A 23,090-nucleotide genomic window follows, 5' to 3' on the forward strand; every position below is an offset into this window, starting at 1 on the left:
ACTTCTCTGGTCAACCTGTTCCAGTGTCTCACTACCCTCACAGGAAAGAATTTCTTCCTAATATCTGATCTAAAGCTACCCTCTTTCATTTTAAAACTGTTACCCCTCGTCCTATCACTACATGCCCTTGTAAAAAGTCCCTCTCCAGCTTTCCTGTAGGCTTCCTTCAGGTACTGGAAGGCTGCTATAAGGTCTCCCCGGAGCCTTCTCTTCTCCAGGCTGAACAGCCCCAACTCTCTCAGCCTCTCTTCATAGGAGAGGTGCTCCAACCCTCTGATCATCTTCGTGGCCCTCCTCTGTACTCGCTCCAACAGCTCCATGTCCTTCTTATGTTGGGGCCCCCAGAGCTGGACGCAGTACTCCAGGTGGGGTCTCACAAGAGCCTTTTTTCCAAGGTATGCAGTTCACAGAATATAAATTTGAAAATGGAGAAACTGTGCATTTGAAATTCCTGGATGACATCTTTATCTGATGAGAGGGGAGTTCGCATCAGCAGCATTTGCACCCAAGCCTGTATGAGCCTAAATCCTCCTGCCTGCTCAAGCTGCTTCCCACAGACTTTATTGGGTAAGCAAAGTTTAGTTAACTGTCACTTCATTAAACAGCCTGCTTCTCTCTGGATGGTAAAGGAAGCAGAACTGAATAATACATGTGTTAAGGTGCTTCTGCCTTTTACTACAAGCAAAAATAATTGGTCTCTTTGTAATAAGTAAATCCAAAGGGAATTTTTTTCCCTTATGACTGGGCGGGGGGGAAGTTTGTCTGGCACCAAATCTTTTTTGGATATATTTGTGATAATATTTCCTTAGAAAGAAGGCCCCTCTGGTACATTCTCTGAAATACTAAGGAACAGGGAATCCAATGTGAGTAGCTCAGCTGTTTTTGGCTCTGTTTACACCTTCAAACTAACCTCTAGTGAAGGAGAAGAAACAACTGTTCGCCAGCTGGGATCAACCCCTTGCCCTTACTTGACCAGGAACTGTGCTGGAAAGAGTAGTGCACCGTGCAGGCTGATGGCTCTGGGCAACAGCAGCATCTTATCCATAGGTTATGGTACCAATATTTTCCAGATGCTCTTAATGAGCAATGAAATTGCTGCTTTATAAATTGTCTTCATGCAAGTGGTGATGATTTTATTTGTGGAATAGGCAACAGGGTAAAACACAGATTCTCTCTTTTAATCCAAATATTATCAGAAATAGAGAGCAAAGGAAGCCATATGTAGGTTTTGTTTGCTTTAAGATGCAGCCCTGTTTTATTATGAGGAATGTCCACATGCACTTTCCCTGATGAACAAGGGATTTAATGTTAACTAGTACATTGTCCTGGTTTGGACTAGGACAGAACCAACTTTCCTTTCAGTGATTTTTCCTTTCAGCTAAATTTCTTATAAGTAACTGCACTTTCTGAAACTAACTGCATGTTTTGCAGACAGTGTCTGCTTCTAGGAGTGACAACGCTCAAAGTTTATAGTTATTACTAAGGTAATGGTAGGAATGGTATGCAGAAAGGCTTTTGCTTATACTTATTCCTATAGAAAACAAGGTCACTGCTAAATTCCTCATTATCCGCAAGTGAAAGGCTGTTAAAGGGTTGCACCTCTGGGGAGGAGCGGACAGGACAGGTGACCCAAAATTGACCAACAAGGTATTCTGTCCCATACACGTCATTCTCAGTTTAAAGCTGAGGGATCACAAGAGTCACGATCTCTTCTCCTATGGCCAGTGTCTGAAGAGGACTCTGTCCATTTTTCTCCTGCCTTTGATCCCAATCTGTGCATTCCTGAATCCAGTTCCCGTCTGCCGCTGAGTCCAATCCGGGACTTCCCAGAGCCTGCCCTGCAGTGATGACATGATCGTCATCAGGGGAGCTCGATCTTGGTTTTGTATATATTTTTGTGTATTTAATTATTTCCATTATTATTTTTTGTCACGTTTTAAAGCTGGGCCGGCTATTAAACCTGCGGCAGATGCTCTCTGTTATTCCCCCCCCTCCCCCCAGAGGGAAAGGGAAAGGGAAAAGGGAGAGAGACTTATGGGCGGGGGGAAAGGGTTAAAAGAAAGCATCTGCCATTGGTTTAATAGCCGGCCCAGCTTTAAACCTTGACATACATATACAAGCTTACAGTTCTTTGGCATGTCTCTCTAATAGCACTGTTGGCCCACCTCTTCGAAAATCAGATCCGACATGCAGAAGTGTGTTTAAGCCAAACTTTCTCTGCAAGACACTTATTTTAAGCTCCACAGAGGCTTTGCAAGTGTGTCAGAAATAACCAGAGCTCACATAGCTGCAAGGAAAATAAAAAGCTGTTTATTCACTTAATGATCTGGCTGCTTGTGTCATCCACAATGTGAGACAAAAAGTCAGCACCTCTGTTTAACTCATGTTTCCACTTTTCACAGACCTGATATCCTTAAATTACAACTGATACCTGCTGTCTATCTTACGAAGGGTCAGAAGGCATGTCTGAAAATCACAGGAGCAGTTCTATAAGAGATCTAAGCATTCATTCATTGGGAGTTGGACTCGATGATCCTTATGGGTCCCTTCCAACTTGAGATATTCTATGATTCTATGATTCAGTGCCTGTGCATCAACTTTACCACTCGGGGGCTATCCCACACAAGCATGTGTGCAGATAGTAATGATCCTTTGGGTGCATTTTAGAATGGAAAAAAAGCCACAACTACCAACCTTGTAGATTCTTAGATGTTACTTGCCCAGAGCATTTTATTCAACCAGGATAAACATAGTGCTGGGATGATGACCTAATGGAGCACACTGCAGGGGAAATCATTAATGCCCACACATTTGTTCTGTTGGGCACCATGGCCTAAGAATAAAAAGTCATCCATGGTGATGCATGTGCACTTTTCAGGGATTAGCCCATCTGTATCTTTCAATTTTTTCATAAAATGACAGCTTCATGAGTGTTTCAGCACTTGTGATGATTACTGTGTTGTGTATCTGCTAAAACTAACAATGCAAGGAATTTCCAAATTTTGAACACTTTTTTCATTTCCTAAAGCTCAAAGCTAGAACACTTTTGGGAACTTATAGCAAATTCTGAATTGAATTAGGAGGAAAATTGGATTAGGAGGGGTTTTTTTCATCTTCTAAGAAATAAGAGTTAAATGTCATACCACAGTAAGACTACACACAGTAGACAATACATAGTAATAATTCAGAACTAGATAATTGTCTTCATTTAGCCCGCACCCAGAGCTAAACATTAACCAGTTGTTCTATCACCCAAGACCCCTCCCCAGCTGAGAAAGGGAATTGGAAAAAGGAGGGAGACTTGTGGGTTGAAATTTAAACAGATTTAATAAAATAAGGAAACCAATATCAATGCTAATACAAAAGACACAAAATTATACTTAGCCCACAGAGTGGTGGCAAGTCGCTCCAGGGATAGCAATCATTGAGAAGAGAGTAGGATGAGAAAAAGGGAGGGGAGAAGAGAGCAGAACAAAAAGCCCCACCCATCCCCACGAAGAGGAGGATCAAATTCCTAGTCCAGAAAAACTCCTAGTCCTAACCCACTCTTAGGAAAGGTTAAATTTCAGGATTGCTCCAGCCCTTAAGGGAAGTCAGTATCCCAGAGAGCTGAGGTTCAGACCAAGCTGTGTTGGACAGGTTCAAAGGAGCACCTTGCACACCTGCACAGAGGAAGTAATGTCAACCACTGTAATTCCAATAATGTGATCCTCTCTGGTTAATACCATCTTACAGAGGTTCAGCCACAGCTGGATGAAAAGAGATTTTGGTTAGGGATAGCATTTGAAACTTTAGAAACAGTTGCTGAATAAAAAACATTCCAAAACACTTTGCTTCCCTCCAGTGAGTACAGTGCAGTTTCAGTAATCATCAGCCTGAAGCATCTCAAGGTAAAACCTGCTCATTTTGGAAGCTAATACAGTTTCATACTCCTTTCCATTCCAATATAGTGGCGCAAAGTATGATATAGGATGAATGAAGCTGGAGAAAAAAATTAATCACTATCTTCCAGTATTCGCTTTTCTGAAATATAAGTCCTAAATAAAGAGAAACTTGCAATCTTCTTTTATGGGAATATATTCTTAATAATGTGAATTTTCCACTTAGGTTCAGCAGTGCATCCAATGGTAGCAGGCACAAAGCTGAGTAATAACACATTTCTGGGTCATGTCCTAATGTTGGGAACAACATGTTGCCCTATGTTTGGGAACATCTGGAATGATGTGGTGAGACTGTCACAGTACTCATACGTCTCTAAGGAAATAGCTTTTTCACTTCTCTTGACAGAAGTATATCTGAAAGATCTTAAGGCAGGGAGCTGCAGCGCCTGTGATACAGCTTCACCTCGCTCAGTGGTGTCTCCCCACCACAGCTTTACTCTGCCCTGGCAGGCAGGAGCATAGCAATTCTAAACAATGTTTTATAAAGCAGCCTCTGAAGCCCTGGGACAGCTCAAGAAGAAAACCAGGAGTTACAAGACCTAAGTAGGACCCTGAATGGAGATTAGCCATGGCTCCTCTAGCATTGCAGGCATTGCTGCAGAGAATTTGTTCATCTATATTTCTGAGCTTGTGGTGCACACGTTTTTAGTGGTCTGGGTTGCATTATAATGTATGTGTCTGAACTGAGACCCAGACTGGCATGTCTGACTTCATAACAACAGACAGACATGTCCCAGTTCCAGAAGGCATATTGTCCTGTGTTTGGAGATGGCTGCTGTCTCTCTACAGACCACCTCAGTAGCAGGCTGCCACGTGGGCAGAACAGGTGGTTGTGGGTGGCAGTATCATTTACACACTGCCACTGGAATGGAGTCACCACACCATACAGTGAACAGTGTCAGTAGCAGTTGTCTGCCTAAGATTATGATCCACATAGGCATGGGATTAAAGCAGATTGCTGGCGATTGATAGCTACCTGAGTCCGTAAGCTGCTCAAACGCGAGTGATACTGTGCTAGGAAATGGGTTGCTGGTTTTGCCTTCCCGCTCTAAAAATATTTGTATTCAGTATCCTTCACTTAGCACAATACAGCAGAAAACAAGCAGGTAGTGATCAAGAAACCTAAGGAAATGCTTTTAACATACTAATAAATACATATACCCTGAAGAGGAAATAAAAGGAATTTCAGGGCCATCACAGAAGTGATAGCATCCCATGGCTATGTGGAACAGAGCTCCTTCCTGCTAGAAAGATGTATTTCATTTATTCCCTTCCATCTTGAAAGAATTTTATATGGAAAATATTTTCAGGTTTGGTTTTCTTAAAGATGTTGACTTCAATGATAACATTTTGACACAGGTGGTGGAAGCAAAAGGAAGACTAGGGAACATGTGGGCCCACTGCTGAATAAGGAGGGTGCCCTGGTGATGGAGGATATGGAGAAGGTGGAGTTACTGAATGCCTTCTTTGCTACAGTCTTTACTGCTAAGGCCAGCCCTCAGGAATCCCAGGCCCTATAGGTAAGAGAGAAAGTCTAGAGAAAGGAAGACTTTCCCTTGGTCGAGGAGGATCAGGTTAGAGATCATTTAGACAAACTGGAGGCCCACAAATCTATGGGCCCCAATGGGATGCACCCATGAGTGCTGAGGGAGCTGTCAGATGTTATTGCCAAGCCACTCTCCATCATCTTTGAAAGGTCATGGAGAACAGGAGAGGTGCCTGAGGACTGGAGGAAGGCCAATGTCACTCCAGTCTTCAAAAAGGGCAAGAAGGAGGACCCAGGTAACTACAGGCCGGTCAGCCTCACCTCCATCCCTTCCCTGGAAAGGTGATGGAACGGCTTATTCTGGATGCCATATCTAAGCATGTGTAGGAAAAGGAGGTTATCAGGAGTAGTCAATATGGATTCACCAAGGGGAAATCATACTTGACCAATCTGATGGCCTTCTATGAGGACATGACTGGCTGGGTAGATGAGGGGAGAGCAGTGGATGTTGTCTACCTTGACTTCAGCAAGGCTTTTGACACCACTTTCTCCCATAACATCCTCATAGGAAAGCTCAGGAAGTGTGGGTTAGATGAGTGGACAGTGAGGTGGATTGAGAACTGGCTGAATGGCAGAGCTCAGAGGGTTGTGATCAGCAGTGCTGAGTCTAGTTGGAGGCCTGTAGCTAGTGGTGTTCCCCAGGGGTCAGTACTGGGTCCGGTCTTGTTCAACTTATTCATCAGTGACCTGGATGAAGGGACAGAGTGTACCCTCAGCAAGTTTGCTGATGACACAAAACTGGGAGGGGTGGCGGATACACCAGAAGACTGTGCTGCCATTCAGCAAGACCTGGACAGGCTGGAGAGCTGGGCAGAGAGGAACCTCATGAAGTTCAACAAAGGCAAGCGTAGGGTCCTGCACCTAGGGAGGAATAACCCCATGCACCAGTACAGGCTGGGGGTTGACCTGCTGGAAAGCAGCTCTGCAGAGAAGGACCTGGGAGTCCTGCTGGACAACAAGATCATTGTGAGACAGCAATGTGCCCTTGTGGCCGAGAAGGCCAATGGTATCCTGGGGTGCATTAGGAAGAGTGTGGCCAGCAGGTCGAGGGAAGTTATCCTCCCCCTCTACACTGCCCTAGTGAGGCTGCACCTGGAGTACTGTGTGCAGTTCTGGGCCCCTCAGTTCAAGAAAGACAAGGAACTACTGGAGAGAGTCCAGTGGAGGGCTACAAAGATGATTAGAGGATTGGAGCATCTCTCTTATGAGGAAAGACTGGGAGAGCTGGGCCTGTTTAGCCTGGAGAAGAGAAGATTGAGAGGGTATCTTATTAATAATTACAAATACCTTAGGGGCAGGTGTCAAGAGGATGGGGCCAGACTCTTCTCAGTGGTGCCCAGCGACAGGACAAGGGGCAACGGGCACAAATTGAAACATGGGAAGTTCCATCTGAATATGAGAAAAAAACTTCTTTACTTTGAGGGTGACATAGCACTGGAACAGGCTGCCCAGGGAGGTTGTGGAGTCTCCTTCTCTGGAGATATTCAAAACCTACCTGGACGCAACGCTGTGCAACATGCTCTAGTTGAACCTGCTTTGGCAGGGGGTTGGACTAGATGATCTCCAGAGGTCCCTTCTAACCCTTACCATTCTGTGATTCTGTGACTTTTGCCTCATCTGGATACTGTGCCTTGTATTAGTGGTGAACCACAAGAGAAAAGCTTTTCAGAAGCAGTGAGTAGTCTTAGCAGCCTCCCTTGCCATTCTAGGGCTGCATGGCTGGTTGCTGGTGCTGATACAGGCACCTGCAAAGATCATCACAGCATTAAATAGTACCCTTGGATAAATAGTCTAAAAACCAAGACAGTGACATGCAAGTGGCAGAACCACTTGACATTCAGCAGAGCTTCCATGGTTAAGCTAAAAGATTTTAGCTCATTTATTTGTGGTAGGTAGTAGAGTTTGAGGATAACTACAAAATAAGCCCCAGATGTCAGCAGAATGAACACTGGCATTTAAAGGCTTTGTTTGGACCTCCATTTAAATTCTGGCCCAAGTGAAAAGCAGGCATGCTGCTATCTCAGTATTCATGGCTTAACAGCAGCAGAAATGCAGGTAATGCACAGAAACCCATCAGTGATGCCATGACAAGAGTTATGTCAATTTTGAAGGCTTTGGGGATTCCTGAGAACTACCAAAAGTGAAGTGCTTCAGACTCCAAACTGCTGCTCTTCCTTTTCATTTATTGTATATGCAGAGGACCAAATTCAGAACTTATGCAACTCTCCTGATTTTTTGGGATGTGGTCAAGATAAACTTTGCCCTTTTAAATATTGTTTTTCTTTCTAAGCTGTGTTGAAATACTTTGGTCCTGTGTAGTTTTTTATTACAAGGAAAACATACTTGTTCTGCGCCTTTTCGTGTCACCGTTTTGACATATCAACCCCTTCTTTTCTCTCCAGGCAGTCTCTGGAGTGCCTGGAAGAGCAAAACAGCTCATTGACTTGCAATGTGATTAATCCTTGGATTAGTCAAAATATGATGCAAACAGAACCTGACCCAATGCTGAATGCTGTTCTTGCCTGTGCATGCAGTGTTAGGTACCTTACAACTGTCTCAAATTGATCAGGACATCTGGATTTTGTAACCTCATTTTATAACTGTTCCCCTCTCTCTAATTCCATCCTGTGAAGTTCTGAGGATATGTAACAAGAATCCACCCAGTTATATTCCTTGCAGCTATATGCCAGTGTCACCTGCTTCTCTGGCATCATCATGCAAGCATGCACTGTCATACTCCCCGCTGGAATCTCAGCTCGAGGGTTGAGATTCACACCATCACTCAGCCTGATGAGAGTGTTGACTCCTGGAGCCAGAGCTGTGTTTTGGAGCACATAAAGGCACCGGAGTCCTCTACGACTTGGCAGGACTTCAAGGACTAGCCCAACAAAGAGATCTTGACAGCATAGTTGTAAACTCCACGGGTCCCAAAGGCTCAAACACCATGATATTTATGCTGCAGACTGGATTGCCAATATAGTATTGCTGTTATGCAGACATCGATCTCTGGGTAAGAAGCAGCATTTCTCACACCTGTTAATTGGTATTTGATAAAATTGAGACTGACTGGAGTGGACAGTGTGGCTGAGAAAGACAATGCATGCAAAGGCTGTATCCGGTGTTTCTTCTGTTATCTGTTCAAAGAGACTTCAGCTGTATGGGTACTGCAAATATTTGTGAAAGCCAGTATTAACTGAAGGAATTACATACTGCATTATTGACATTACTGATATATTTAGGACTGTGCTTTTACAGTCCTTTCAGTCTTTATTACAACTTCAATCTATGCAAAAAGGTAAGAAGTCCAGAGCTTTTAAATTAGAAACAGGTTTAGGAAGTAAATTCATAGAATCCTAATTCATAGAATCATAGAATTAATTAATAATTGTATGATAAACTATTGTGAGATTACATGCAGGCTTTCACATTAAGCACAATCCTTCATACTGTGCTCAGCTCTATCCCTGGTAGAAATACTATGTCTAAGGTAGGTTCTCCACAGTGTTTCACCAGACTGGTCTGATTGTAATAGTAAGCCCAGGTATCTTTGCATTAGAAGCAAGTAACTAGAGCATTAAAGTCAGAGAGGTGAAGCTGGAGAAGTTTTGGCAGGTAGTGCTTCCGGCACTTCAGGCATTATGAGGTAAGTGCAGTTGCTGACTATTTATTTCTTCTAAAACAGCCAGCACTGAAATTAGTTCATTAAGTCAAGTGTTGAGAGCAGATTTCAGATTCATCCTGTTGAAGTAAATAGAGCAATTAATACCTTTGATAACTAATTTTTAAGTTCACTTGTGGGGAAAAACCCTTAAGAACTTCAGAAGACATCATTGCATTACTCAGCTCTGATTGTCAATAACTTTTCCTGAGAATTGCAAGGGTTATATATTAGGATAACATTTAAAAACCATTGGACCATGGAGGGTATAATGCTATGACCCAGATAGACTGCTCCATAAGCAGAACAACATAACAGAATGCACAAAATCTTGCTAATAACTTTTAACTCTATTTTTCTAGTCTAAAGACCTGATTTTCTTTCTGAACAAACTCATTTTAATTTGGAACAATTCCATTCATTTCAAACAAGTTATAATGAAAATAAAGTCCATGTCGGTAATATGAGAATCTCAACCATGGGAAGTCAAACTCCAAACCATCTTGAAATTATTTACTCTAATGTAAAATATCTGGAAAGTGCTCCCATCTAATAGTCAGCAGCAATTCATCAGATTCTTAGGAAAAATCTCTCCTAACAAATATAAGAAAAATAAGAACAAAGGGTTATATTTTTACAAGTAGCTGAAAACAGGCATCCTAAAAGTTAATATCTGCAAGAATTCTGTAATAATACTCCTGCCCAGATTTTCTCCTAGTTTTTGTCTCTATTTCTAATGAGACATGAGAAAACAGCACTGTAGGCTAAACTGTTATCCTGCTTGTTCATCCCTCCACCCCTGGTCTGGATGTGCCCTTGGACTTGTTGCTCTTTTGACTGTTTTATTTCAGGGTCTACCTTTCTTCTTTTCTTATATTGCCTTTTTTTATATGGCTTCTCCCACCTCATGTAGCCTTCTGTCTTTCAAGGGAACGTCTCTAGCATTTGAAACCAGCACAAATAGATCCTCCCTGTTAAGGAAAAATGCTCGGGAAAGGGGGCTTAAAAAAAAAAAAAAAAAAAAGGCGGGAACATTGAGATTAGATGGCGCTAGGGAAGGACTGAGCAAGTCCAGGAGGGGACCGCGGGCCAGCTGCACCCTCTGGCGGCCACCGTAGCACCCGACCCCCCTCGCCCCGGCGTCCGGGGCTCGCAGCACACGCACTGCAGGTCCCTGCAAATACAGCATGCAAACGGGAAGCCCAACCCTGCTTGCTTAGTTGAGTGCTGCGGACCTTGCGATGGTTTTTGTCTCTGAGTGTTATAAACCTGCGTGGGTGCAAAGCTACTTACATGTCTCATTTTGCTGCTTCGGCGTAACAATTTTTGGTTGTCAAACTAATTTTCTGTTTCTTTGTTAAGTCCAATACTTATCCTGTGTTATATAAATGGCTTGAAAAAAATGTTGGCTGTATTAGCGGCCAAATGCCTGACATCAGAATTTAAAGTGCAAAAAGGTTTACATGATGCTAGCCTACTATGTCAGCTGACGCTATTTTAAACTTACAAATCCCCATTTATTGACTGAATATTCTTGCCATAGCACACTTGTGTAGATTTTTACAGAGAGGGGAAGCGCTGAGAAAGCCTCTAGTCAAAGCTGTACTCAATGAAACCCAAATTCTGAATGCTGATTTGAATTTCTTAGGCAGCTCATATCTTTAGAAATTGCTGCAAGTTTGTGTTGAGCCAAAACTTGGGATACTGAACACTGGAAATGTTGACCTCGATCTGTATTTTTGCTCCTGGGCTGCTTTGTCTGGTAATATATTAACATGGGGATTTTCAGCCTTTTCTGATATATGGAACCTCTCACTTGCAACTTAAACCCACTGGCAACAGGCCCGCTTTCCTTAGCAATCTTTCAATGAACTGCAAGTCTGAACTCCTGCACTTGCTGTGATTAAAGTGATCATATTGTACAAACAGACCTTGTTGCTTCTCCAAATCATAAACTTTGTGAGTTTACAAGTTTTCATATCTTAGTAGTGCATAAAACCATTTCTGTTTCTTCCAAAGCATTATAAGAGAGCTTGTATTTTCCATTCTTGCTGAAGCTTTATTAGCTAGAAGTGCCCTCTGCACAGGACTCTAAGCAAGGACCTCACCATAGTTATTTGAATTCATCTCAGGGTTGAACATAAAATATTAGAGGGATTCCTTTAGCAGTGTTGAAATAGCATAAGTGGGTGTATCTGATGCTGACCATGTATGTGATATTCCCAGCAACTGACATGCCTTCAAAAGATCAAATTGAGCCTTCCTTGCATGGTATAAGATAAAAATATGGTTTAGGATTTAACTGTACCTGGTAATTAGGTTTAAAGAAAAATAATGCCTCACAAACCTCTCCAGGCCTACAGTAAGCATGCTGGAATCTTGGTTGTCATTTCTGCAAACTGTTTGCAATTCACATACCTCTGCAAATCCAGTCTTGATCTCAAATTGCTGCTCATAAACAACATAGCAAAGATTTGATGTATGAGGGCATGTTCTGAATTCCCCTTCGCTAGCAGTAGCATGCCTAACTTCTAGCATTAAAAAAACCCTCTTATGTCTCTTCTCATTGCAAGCAGTGCTCCATTAACTACTTGAATACATCACTTGGCCATTTTTTTTGTGACTGGTGGCAAGAAAGAAGATGTAACATGCTTTATTCTCTTCTGCTGCTGCTAGCTGTCTGTAAATGAATATTTTTCACACCTGGGGGCAGAGCAGCCTCTGTTAACTGTCCCAGAATTTCTCTGGCAGTCCATCAAAGCCAGATGTTGTTAACCTTCAAAGCATGATGCAAAGCTGATCTTTCAGGCTGTGCCCTTGCTTAATCTTAATGCATCAGTGTTTCTTAGTGAACCTCGGTAATGCAGTGATAATTAAAAAAGAGGTAAACTTCTGTTTCGTGCACTATATTTTTAAGGGGGGGGGGAGGTCTTTGCAGGACATATTGTTCAAATAAGGAAGAAATAAATTACTTGCCTGCATTCACTCGACTTAACAATATACACAAAGTTAAGGATGCTATCCCCAAATATTAGTTGTTTCATGAAGACAGGCGAGTATTCCAACACATATGTTACCCTGGGGAACTAGAGAAATTTTGCAAAAGTGAAGTTTGGTCCAGTTCTAAGAGAATTGTGTTTGAAGAGAAATTTAGGGGCAGGAGAACTGGGAGAGGAGAACTGCGATATACAAGACTGAAAGGAGAATTGTGCAAGGTCAAGAATGGAAACAGGTCTCCCTCATTTTACCTTACTCTCATTTACCTGTGTTTAACCTGATGTGTGTTTTATGAGCTTACTGAAATCAGGGGAAAGGCTCCTGTCCTGAGCTGGGATTGTTCCTGGTGGTCATTGATTTAATGGCAAGTTATTTCTAAGAGACAAGGGATGTGGGGCCTTAAAGGGACCAGTGATTGATCAAATATGTATTCAGACAGGAATACCCATCTTAAATGTAGCCTAGTCTCAGGGCTGTAGAAGCCAGTTGTCATTGGCCCTCTGTTCTTGGATTGTTACGTCCCCCAAGGATGGATTTTCTCTTGCCTGGGGCAACCACCAGGGATTAGGGAATGATACGAAAGAGCGTGACAGAACAGAGAGAACAGGGGAGCTCAATCCGGGCTCTGTGGCACCACTGCAAAATGGCCTTCATGTTATTTCTGTTTCACAAGAATGATATTATAAAGGTGTGGAGTAACTACTGGGGGGCAACTTACCGGGGCAGAAACCCCCGATCCCAAATCCCAGCCAGTCCCATTATATCCCTTGATTAAAACCAAGACCACTGTTGACAGTGATGAAGAGGTCCGCACTACTGTGCGCACAATTCCCTGGTCACCACAGAGTTAGTGAAACTACAGGAGAAATATTCATGACAGCCAGAGGAATCTGAGGTTGAATATGTGTGGTGAGTCTTCCTTACAGGGGGAGAACAAATTATGCTGAGTGAGGATGAAGCAGGGGACTACTGGGGTCCTGGGGTATTTCTGACTACCACACCAAGGGATCATAGTTATTCCTTAACCACACGGGCTGCATACTGGGCAGGTGATATAGATCCCCAGGAGAGAGGAGACCCGCTAGAAATTAAAACTACTGGCTTCTCCAGTTTGGCAGCATCAGTACGAAAGGCTGCCTGCATACAAGCAATGTATGAAAGAGACGAGTTAAGGAAATCCCCGATGCTAGCTCCCATCGACCCAGCACAATTAACCCCTCTTATTCGTGGCCTTCCAGACAGTCTTAAAATGTTCGTAGCAAATATCCAAGATCACATACAAATTGCTCATGACTGATGCCGAAATTATGCCCCAAAAGGCTCTATGGAACTGCTCAGAGACAAAGTTTAGTCTTTAAGCAGCGAGGTATTTATTTCAGGCAACGTTGGGGAACTCCCGGCTCGTGCCGGACAAAAGAGTTCCAAAGCAGTCAGTGAAAATCAGACTATTTATACAATTTGCATAAGAGATTACAACATCTTTACATGCATATTCATATTATTGCAACATCTAATTATAATATTCATAGCAGGCGGAGTTAAGGCGGAGTTATAGGTGTGGTCTTCAATTTGGGGAGATTTTGAGGGGTCGTTCCGTTCTTCAGCTTCATGAACCCAGTGTCCTTTCATCATCATCTTCATAAACTCTTGAACTTTCCTTAATTTGGATGGTTTCCCTATGTACCTGGCAAGGATTCCTAGTGTCTTGGCAAGAATACCTGATTTCTTGGCTCATCCTTTTTCTTATCTCCCCTTTTTGTATATGTTAGCATTTTTCAGCTTTCTCTGTTCCTGCTTCATGTCATAGCGTCCTAGGCCATGTCATAGCGTCCTGTTCCTCAGTGAATTATTACCTCCGCTGTTAATACTAAATTCTCTAAGTTTTTGCTTAAAGCCTACATTTAAACTTTAAGTCTCTGATTCCTGTATTGCTACACTGTATTCGCTTTCCTGGCTTCATGACCACAATAGTAGTCGCAGACGAGATCGAGCAGCCACACCCATAACCACTTGGAGCAAGTTTTTACAAGAAATAGTTAAATACGGACGCCGAATGGGCTGGGTCAGTTCGGCCGGTGGAAAGCCTGCCAATCACACCTGGCGAATTTGCCAAATCCATACTCCAAAACCCCCACCTGAAGGGAAATCTAAATTTAACCAGGGACGGGATGTACTGTGGCATAAAGCCGTGGATTTGGGTATACCTCGGCAAGTTCTGCACGGTATGTCCCCTAATTATCTCCAAATATTGCTTCAGTCCATTAATAGGAAAATTAACTCACTTGGAGGGAATCGTTTAGCTGAGAAACCTCCAATGTGAAAAAACTGCAGCTTCTGCACCGGGGCATGATCTAATTGACTTGGCAGAATCCCAGCCAAAAAACTCCCATCCCCGGGGAGGGCAGTGAGCCACCCTGCCCAGTGGATATTAGCAATTCAATGACTCTCTGATAAATGCTCTGACCCTATCATTGCAATTCCCATAGGACCCTGGAAGATATTAATAGACTTTCTTATCTATACTGGGACTCAAATGTCAGTAATTTCAAAAAAAACAGCAGAAACCCTTGGTATAAAACCTAGTTGACAAAGACTTAAATTCACTGTGATCGATGGTGTGGTAAGGGAATGCCCTATTGCAAAAATCACTCTCTGGTTACCAGGGGAACAGAGATTAACCCAGGCAGAAGTCTTAGTTGGCACAGCCCACAGTAACATTCTGGGGTTTGATTTATTATGTGGACAAACTTGGAAACTCCTTGATGGAACTGTATGGGGTTTTGCAGGACAAGAAAAGGAGTTAGACATAGTGAGATTAAGTTTATTAGAAACATCTATACCCTTCCCCCCTCTAAAATTACCAATGTTTGGCAATATCTGTTGCCGGTGGCAGCCCTTACAGGGATTGATGGGGTGGTAACAGAATTGGAAAAAAGATATCATTAAAAGAACTCATTTGCCTTATAATTCACCAGTATGACCAGTGAAGAAACCTAACGGACAGTGGCATTTCACAGTAGATTATCGACAGTTGAATGCTAATGCCATCTACCAACTCAACAACAACAGATGGGGTGGAGATGGCTGCCCTAAAATGAAAGCTTTCTGTGTATCTGCTAATTCAATTGCCCCAAAGGTTCATACCAAGCTGGGGGAATATCCTATGGGATTTTATGCTGGACAACCCATGCTGGTAAAAATGCCCCAGATTGGAACGGTACCAATGGTACTAACTACTCCCAAAAATCTTTATGCATGGGAGGCTAAAGAAAAATGCACCGGATTAGTACCCAGTGGATCACGCCCTCTTTTTAAAATAACCCTGCCAGTTGTACACTCAACTGAGCATGTTTCCTTTCTTTTGTATCCACAGGGATCCTGAATGAACTGTACATGGACGGATGGATTAGCCTATGCCAACCTACTATAGGTGTCTGGAGACCCAAATTTCAGGATGACAAATCAACAAATTGGATTTGCAGTGTTATTCTTTACCCTAACCATCTGTTTTCCCTCGATTTGTAGCCAAAGGGACCCAGAATGGCCATGGTCCTTCAAATGAGTAGAATTATCAATGCAAATTAACATCTCTGCAATTATGCAAGTAGAATTATCAATGCAAATTAACATCTCTGCAATTAAACAGTGACAGAGCACTGGAACAGGCTGCCCAGGGAGGTTGTGGAGTCTCCTTCTCTGGAGATATTCAAAACCCGCCTGGACACGACCCTGTGCAACATGCTCTAGGGGAACCTGCTTTGGCAGGGGGTTGGACTAGATGATCTCCAGAGGTCCCTTCCAACCCTAACCATTCTGTGATTCTGTGATTCTGTAAACCTACCTGCTCACCATTCCTGAGTACATCTTACACAGAGTGGTCAGCATGGTTGCATGGACACACCCTCACCTCTCCACAACGACCAAGGAGAGATGTGACTGGCATCCTGGGAACAGGGTTAGGCATATTAAACAGCATGGACGCTGAAGTTTTAGCAAACAAAATAAGGTCAACAACAAGTAATTTATACAAATTGAAACATCCACTACAATCTTCTCTATCAGCACTGGGAACTAACCAATGGCTCATATTACCTCAATGGGAAAGAGTTAATGAAAAAGACCACCACTTAATTGTGAATGCACTAGGTGCAACCCAAAGTAACACCTCTCTTGCCCTTAGCTGTATTCAAGATCAACTGTGGATAGTCTACTGTGGCAGCAATAATAAGACAGGGTGAAGGAGGCACTTTGCCCACTGAAATTCGAAAGGTAATCTGGGATAATGCAACTGAATTTGAAAGAAAATTCCAATCTTGGTGGTACCTGGTTAACTTCACTTATAACCCCACTGACAGGAAAAGCATAGCTTTTGTTTTAACAATTCGCAATGCTTTGGTATACACTATATACCCAATCATTGCATTAGGATTAAATCACAATGGAACTATATCTATTGGAACATAGAGTATGGGTCCAACAAAACAAAAACAAATGGCAAACTATTAATGTTGATGCATGTATTGTACGGGAACAACAGGGATTTATCTGTGAAAGTAATACTATCAAGGCTCAAGACATTTGTCTTGACACTGAACAAAGTGTTTGTTATTAAGCAATACATCCCCATGAAAATCCCAAAACTGTACTTGTATATATTGGAAAAGGGCATGCTTGCATGACAACCCTTTGTGATTTTATATTTGTAGATAACGTTATGGTAGCTACTAATAATCACTCTAATATTTGTGTTTGTAATTTTACTGAAATCACAGGATGTGACTAACTATTCCACTCCCGTCACAACCTACCAATTGCTACAATCGAAATACATATCATATCAAGATTTACTACCTGCCCCCATTGGAATGAATCGTACATTGGTAAGAAAACTATTGCAACATGATGACCTGAATAAATTGCTAAAACGGATCCGGAACAGCGGATAAAATACTCTGATTACCGTCCACCATGATACAGAAGAAATACACCATATCCTAGAGAGTTAAGAAAGATGGAGAACATCACAGGTGGGACACCCTTTTCGGATGGTCGCCAACTACTATGGGACTCGTTAACAAGATGCTTCACCCTATTGTTGTCCTACTAACACTCACCTTGTTGTGTCTTGTTTTAATAATTGCACTATATGTTAGAGTTTGGATTATGATTAAATGTTTATCCCATCTGTCACCTCCACAAGATGTATTTATACTCGATAATCCCCACACCAAGCACACATGTGACTTTCCCAATTCCATCTAAATATCGTGAAGCTTGAGTGACTATAGTCACGGGGTGGATTATGTGGAGTAACTACCAGGGGCAATTTATTGAAACTAATTATTGGAGGCACACTTATTGAGAGTAAAGTTATAGCCACATCTTATAGAACTAAGTGTCTAGGGTGGGACGTGGTCGGCATGTACTGTGACAGTTCCCCAGGCAACCTGGCTTGCATTCTTAGATGTTCATGCACCAAGGGAGCTTGGCGTGCTAACTCTGAGAGAATGGAGGATGGAATGGTGGGGAGATAACCGTGGCCAGGCTCTGTGTTAACGAGGCAGGTACGGGAACTCGATGGTACCTCGTAGCAGATAAATTACATAGCTATTGTCAAACAAGAAGTAATAGCCCGTTCCACCCAGAATGCTGGTCGCCGAGTCAGCGATTGTGGCGAAATTGTGTCCTGTGGATGAACTTTGCTCATTATAATACCAAAACACACCTCCATCCCAAAAGCTACCCGCCTCCCTCTATCCCTGAGCATGCTCTCTGAATTTTTCTTAGTCTATATCTTTAAAATCGAAGCGAGAGAATTTTGCACCAATCAATAATAAAGGTATATATGACTAGAGTCACTCAAGCTCCACATAAACATAGGAAAATAGTATAAAATGCCTTGAAGAAAGAGGCAAGGTAGGGAAGATACCATCAGTAAGAAGTCAGGGAGACATCACTATGGACTTCCGGGATCAGTCGACGGGCTGAACCTCTCTTCCCCACCCATAGGGACGCCTTTGGGTAAGACTTGTACACTTGGTTATAGCAGGTGCTTCCCCGGAAACCTTAGAAATCAAGCTTGTATTTGTAATCATATTAGTAGCGCTATATAGTCATCTTGCAACATACATAAGTTCATTGGTACCTAAGTGTGCTTTGCAGACAGTGTATTCATCACCAGCAATCTAAAAGAATCTGTATCTGTTGCTCAAATAAATTACCTTAACTGTGGAACCGGTCGCGAGGATTTTATTTCGGTGGACATGCCCAGATTTATGGCATAATCTGGAACCGTGTTAGTTCATTGACCGTGACTGGGCCCTGCACTATTAGTGTTCCTTTATCTTAAAAGCAAGCAAGAACTATTCTCAGTGCAGTGTTCTTAAGCGAATCCTTTGCTCTTTAAATAAGGCACAGCTGTTTGCAGGCTGATGGTCTTCCTCAAGTCTTACTGGAAAAATTGGTAGAAGCTGTGTTAAAAAAATTAGGTCTGGTAGAGACATGTATTTACATGCCACAGTGGAGAAGGACAGGTATGACTTTACAAGAAGAAAATAGCACCTCAGGAATGTGTTGGAACTCTGAAGAAGTTCTTGGTTATGTGAGCGCTGAAATGGTTGGGGCCCCAAGAACAAGGAGGATGTTGGAAATACCTTAATTACTCAACTATCCTGGGTGCTCAACTAAACAAAGGAAAGCCTTTGCAATTTGGAGAGTAGTAATGGCTGTAAGATAAGGAGGCTCCAGGATGTTCTCACTTCAGATGGCTGGGCCTTGGGATGGGAGGATGCACGAGAACATAGAGATAAGGGAATTGCAACAGCTACCTCGAAGGACATGGCCTACGTGATTCCAGGACTGAGTTTGCGCAGAAGCAGGGGTCAGTCAGTGAACACAGTGAGGAAGACTATCGGCCTTCATCTGAAGACCCCTGACGACCACCAGGGAAGATGACTGTGCATGCGGAGTGGACATTTGCATATCTCATGGCTATGTAAATGAGTTATTGGAAATCCTATGACTATGTATAGCTTTATGGTATATAGTCTCTGAAAGTTTGCCAAGTTGGGGGAGCACTCATGGTGGATAATCCCCAGTGCTGCCCAGCGCTGCAATAAAGAATGCCTGCTTAATAACACTCTAGTGTTATTGAGTTTTCTTTCGGACTCTTTACCCAGCCGCACCTAGCTTCCCACTTCAGTGAGGAAAGTTAGAAAGCAAAGGGGTTTGGCGATTTCCGATTTTTGTATCAGCACATGCTCATCTCCAGAAGACTTTTGACAAGGTTTCTCACAGAAGTGCCCAAAAACCCCCTAATCTATGTCAGAATGAGATTAAAGGTCCTTCATGAATTAATAACTGCTTACAGGTAGAAATAAAGGACAGGAATAAAAGTCAGGTTTTTTAGTCCTCTGGGGATCTGTCCTAGGACCTGTACTATTTGACATATTCATAAATGATGTAGAGAAAGGGAGTAAGAAGGGGATGACAAATTTTGCTTGTCATAATAAATTACTCAGGGCAGTAAAAACAAGAAACAGCTATGAAGGATTACTTGCCTTGCAGAAGGATCTCATGCTGTTGCTAGGCTGGATGATACAATACCTAATGAAATCCAGTGCTGCCAAACATGAAATGATGCCTATGGGGAAAAAAACAGGCACAGTGATAGATTCAGCACTAGTTATCTCTCGGGAAGAAGATTCATAACATATTTCTGTGAAAATGTCACCTCACTTTGCAGAGGCAGTTAAGCATAGTATAGTAAGAGTTACTAGGAAAGAAAAATAAGCAAAAAAGGAAATACCATTATGTTACTACAGAAATTCATGATGTGAGTGTATCCTGACCACTGTTTCCAGTTCAGAATTCCTGTCACTGAGAGGACATAGCAGAACTAAAAAAACATATTTTGAAGGGTGGCAAAGATGACCAAAGGTTTACAACAGGCTCTGCAAGTGGAACTGAACAATGTTGAGAATGATGGTCCATCTAGGTTGGAGGTGTCACCAAAGTTAAGTCGGTCTACGCCTTGAATCAAAATCACTTCCATTAAGAAAAAAAGATGGGTCGTTGTCACAGGAGACTCTCTTCTGAGGGGAAGAGAAGGCCCAATATGCAGACCAGACCCACTTCTTAGTGGTCTGCTGCCACCCTGGGGCCACCAAAACTCAGGGTCTGTGCTTGTCTAGCCACCCAATGGTACAGCACCTAGCTCCGAAGTTGAAAATGTCCAGTGACTGCTCCCACATGAAAGATGCCAGGATTGAAAGCTGTTGCTGGCCCTCACCTTAACTGGGGCCTGGGTTAAAGATGTTATGGGAAAACTTCCTACCCTGGTATGGCCCTCAGATTATTATCCATTATTGATTTTTCATGTAGGCAGCGATGAAGTTGCGATAAGTCCAAGGGCGAACAAAAGAGACTTCAGGGCCATGGGATCAGGAGCACAAGTAGTGTTTTCCTCTATCCTTCCAGTTGCAGGGAATGATGTTGGAAGAAACAGGAAGACCCAGCAGATCACTACCTGGCTCCGTGACTTGTGTCACCAGCAGAATTTGGGGTTTTTCAATCATGGGTCAGTCTACACAACACCAGGCATGCTAGCTAGAGACGGGGTACACCTTCCTCAAAGAGGGAAAAGGATCTTTGCAGAGGAGTTAGCAGGGCTCATTGAAAGAGCTTTAAACTAGTATGGAAGGGGGAAGGGGATAAAACCAGGCTTGCTAGAGACAAGCCCGGTGGTGGCATGCCAATGTTTGTGGGATGGTGTGCTAGTGAGGCCCTTCAGTTGGCCATCTCAGTGGAGGCAGGGGATGGAGAGCCATGTGACAGCAAAGACAGAAGGGTTAGTGATGGGTTAGAAACCATAGAAGTGCCTGAGAATGGTCATGTAGGAATTAGGGCTTCTCCTCCCACAAAGGTGGCAGGATCAACAGTCCAGCTGAAGTGCATCTACACCAATGCATGCAGCATGGGCAACAAACAGGAGGAGCTGGAAGGCGTTGTGCAGCAGGAAAACTATGACAAAGTTGCTGTCATGGAAACATGGTGGGATGACTCGCAAAACTGGAGTGCTGCAATGGAAGGCTATAAACTCTTCAGAAGGAATCAGAGAGGCGGTGGGATGGCTCTGTATGTTAGGGAGTGTTTTGACTGTCTAGAGCTTGAGGATGGTGATGATAGGGTTGAGTGTTTATGGGTAAGAATCAGGGGGAAGGCCAACAAGGTAGATATCATGGTGGGAGTCTGCTATAGACCACCCAACCAGGATGAAGAGGTAGATGAAATATTCTATAAGCAGCTGGGAGAAGTCTCACAATCGCTAGCCCTTGTTCTCATGGGGGACTTCAACTTACTGGATGTCTGCTGGACATACAATACAGCAGAGAGGAAACAGTCTCGGAGGTTCCTGGGGTGTGTGGGAGGTAACTTTCTGACACAGCTGGTGAGGAAGCCAACTAGGGAAGGTGCCCTGCTGGACCTCTTGTCTGCAAACAGAGAAGGACTTGTGGGTGATGTGATGGTTGGAGGCTGTCTTGGGCATAGCAATCATGAAATGGTAGTTTTTGATTCTTGGAGAAGTAAGGAAGGAGGTCAGCAGAACTGCTACCCTGGACTTCCAGAGGGCAGACTTTGGCCTGTTTAGGAGCCTGGTGGACGGAGTCCCTTGGGAGGCAGTCCTGAAGGGCAAAGGGGTCCAGGAAAGCTGGACATTCTTCAAGAAAGAAATCTTAAAGGCGCAGGAGCAGGCCGTCCCCTTGCGCCGAAAGACGAGCTGGTGGGGAAGAAGACCGGCCTGGCTGAACAGAGAGCTTTGGCTGGAACTCAAGAAAAAAAGGAGAGTTTATGACCTTTAGAAGAAGGGACAGGCCACTCGGGAGGACTACAAAGATGTTGTGAGGCTATGCAGGGAGAAAATTAGAAGGGCCAAAGCCCAGCTAGAACTTAATCTGCCACTGCTGTAAAAGACAATAAAAAAATGTTTCTATAAATACATTAGCAACAAAAGGAGGGCCAAGGAGAATCTCCATCCTTTATTGGATGTGGGGAGGAACATAGTGACAAAGGATGAGGAAAAGGCTGACATGCTTAATGCCTCTTTTGCCTCAGTCTTTAGTAGTAAGACGAGTTTAGTGGCTGTGGATGTTGTCTACCTAGACTTCAGTAAGGCCTTTGACTCTTTCCCACAGCATTCTCTTGGAGAAACTGGCTGCTCATGGCTTGGATGGGCGTACACTTCAGTGGGTAAAAAACTGGCTGGATGGCTGGGCCCAAAGAGTTGTGGTGGAGTTAAACCCAGTTGGCATCTGGTCACAAGTGGTGTTCCCCAGGGCTCAGCATTGGGGCCAGTTTTGTTTAATATCTTCATCAATGATCTGGATGAGGGGATCGAGTGCACCCTCAGTAAGTTCGCAGATGACACCAAGTTGGGCGGGACTGCTGATCTGCTGAAGGGTAGGAAGGCTCTGCAGAGGGATCTGGACAGGGTGGATTGATGGGCCAAGGCCAACTGTATGAGGTTCAACAAGGCTGTGTCGGGTCCTGCACTTGGATCACAACAACCCCATGCAACGCTACAGGCTTGGGGAAGAGTGGCTGGAAAGCTGCCTGCTGGAAAAGGACCTGGGGGTATTCATCAATAGCCAGCTGAATATGAGCCAGCAGTGTGCCCAGGTGGACAAGAAGGCCAATGGCATCCTGGCTTGTACCAGAAATAGTGTGGCCAGCAGGACTAGGGAAGTGATTGTCCCCCTGTACTCATAACTGGTGAGGCCGCACCTTGAATACTGTGTTCAGTTTTGGGCCCCTCACTACAAGACAGACATTGAGGTGCTGGAGAGAGTCCAAAGAAGGGTAACGAAGCTGGTGAAGGGTCTAGAGCACAAGTCTTATGAGGAGTGGCTGAGGGAACTGGGGTGGTTTAGTCTGGAGAAAAGGAGGCTGA

This window comes from Nyctibius grandis, chromosome W, assembly GCF_013368605.1.
Source record: "Nyctibius grandis isolate bNycGra1 chromosome W, bNycGra1.pri, whole genome shotgun sequence".
Classification (NCBI taxonomy): Eukaryota; Metazoa; Chordata; class Aves; order Nyctibiiformes; family Nyctibiidae; genus Nyctibius; species Nyctibius grandis.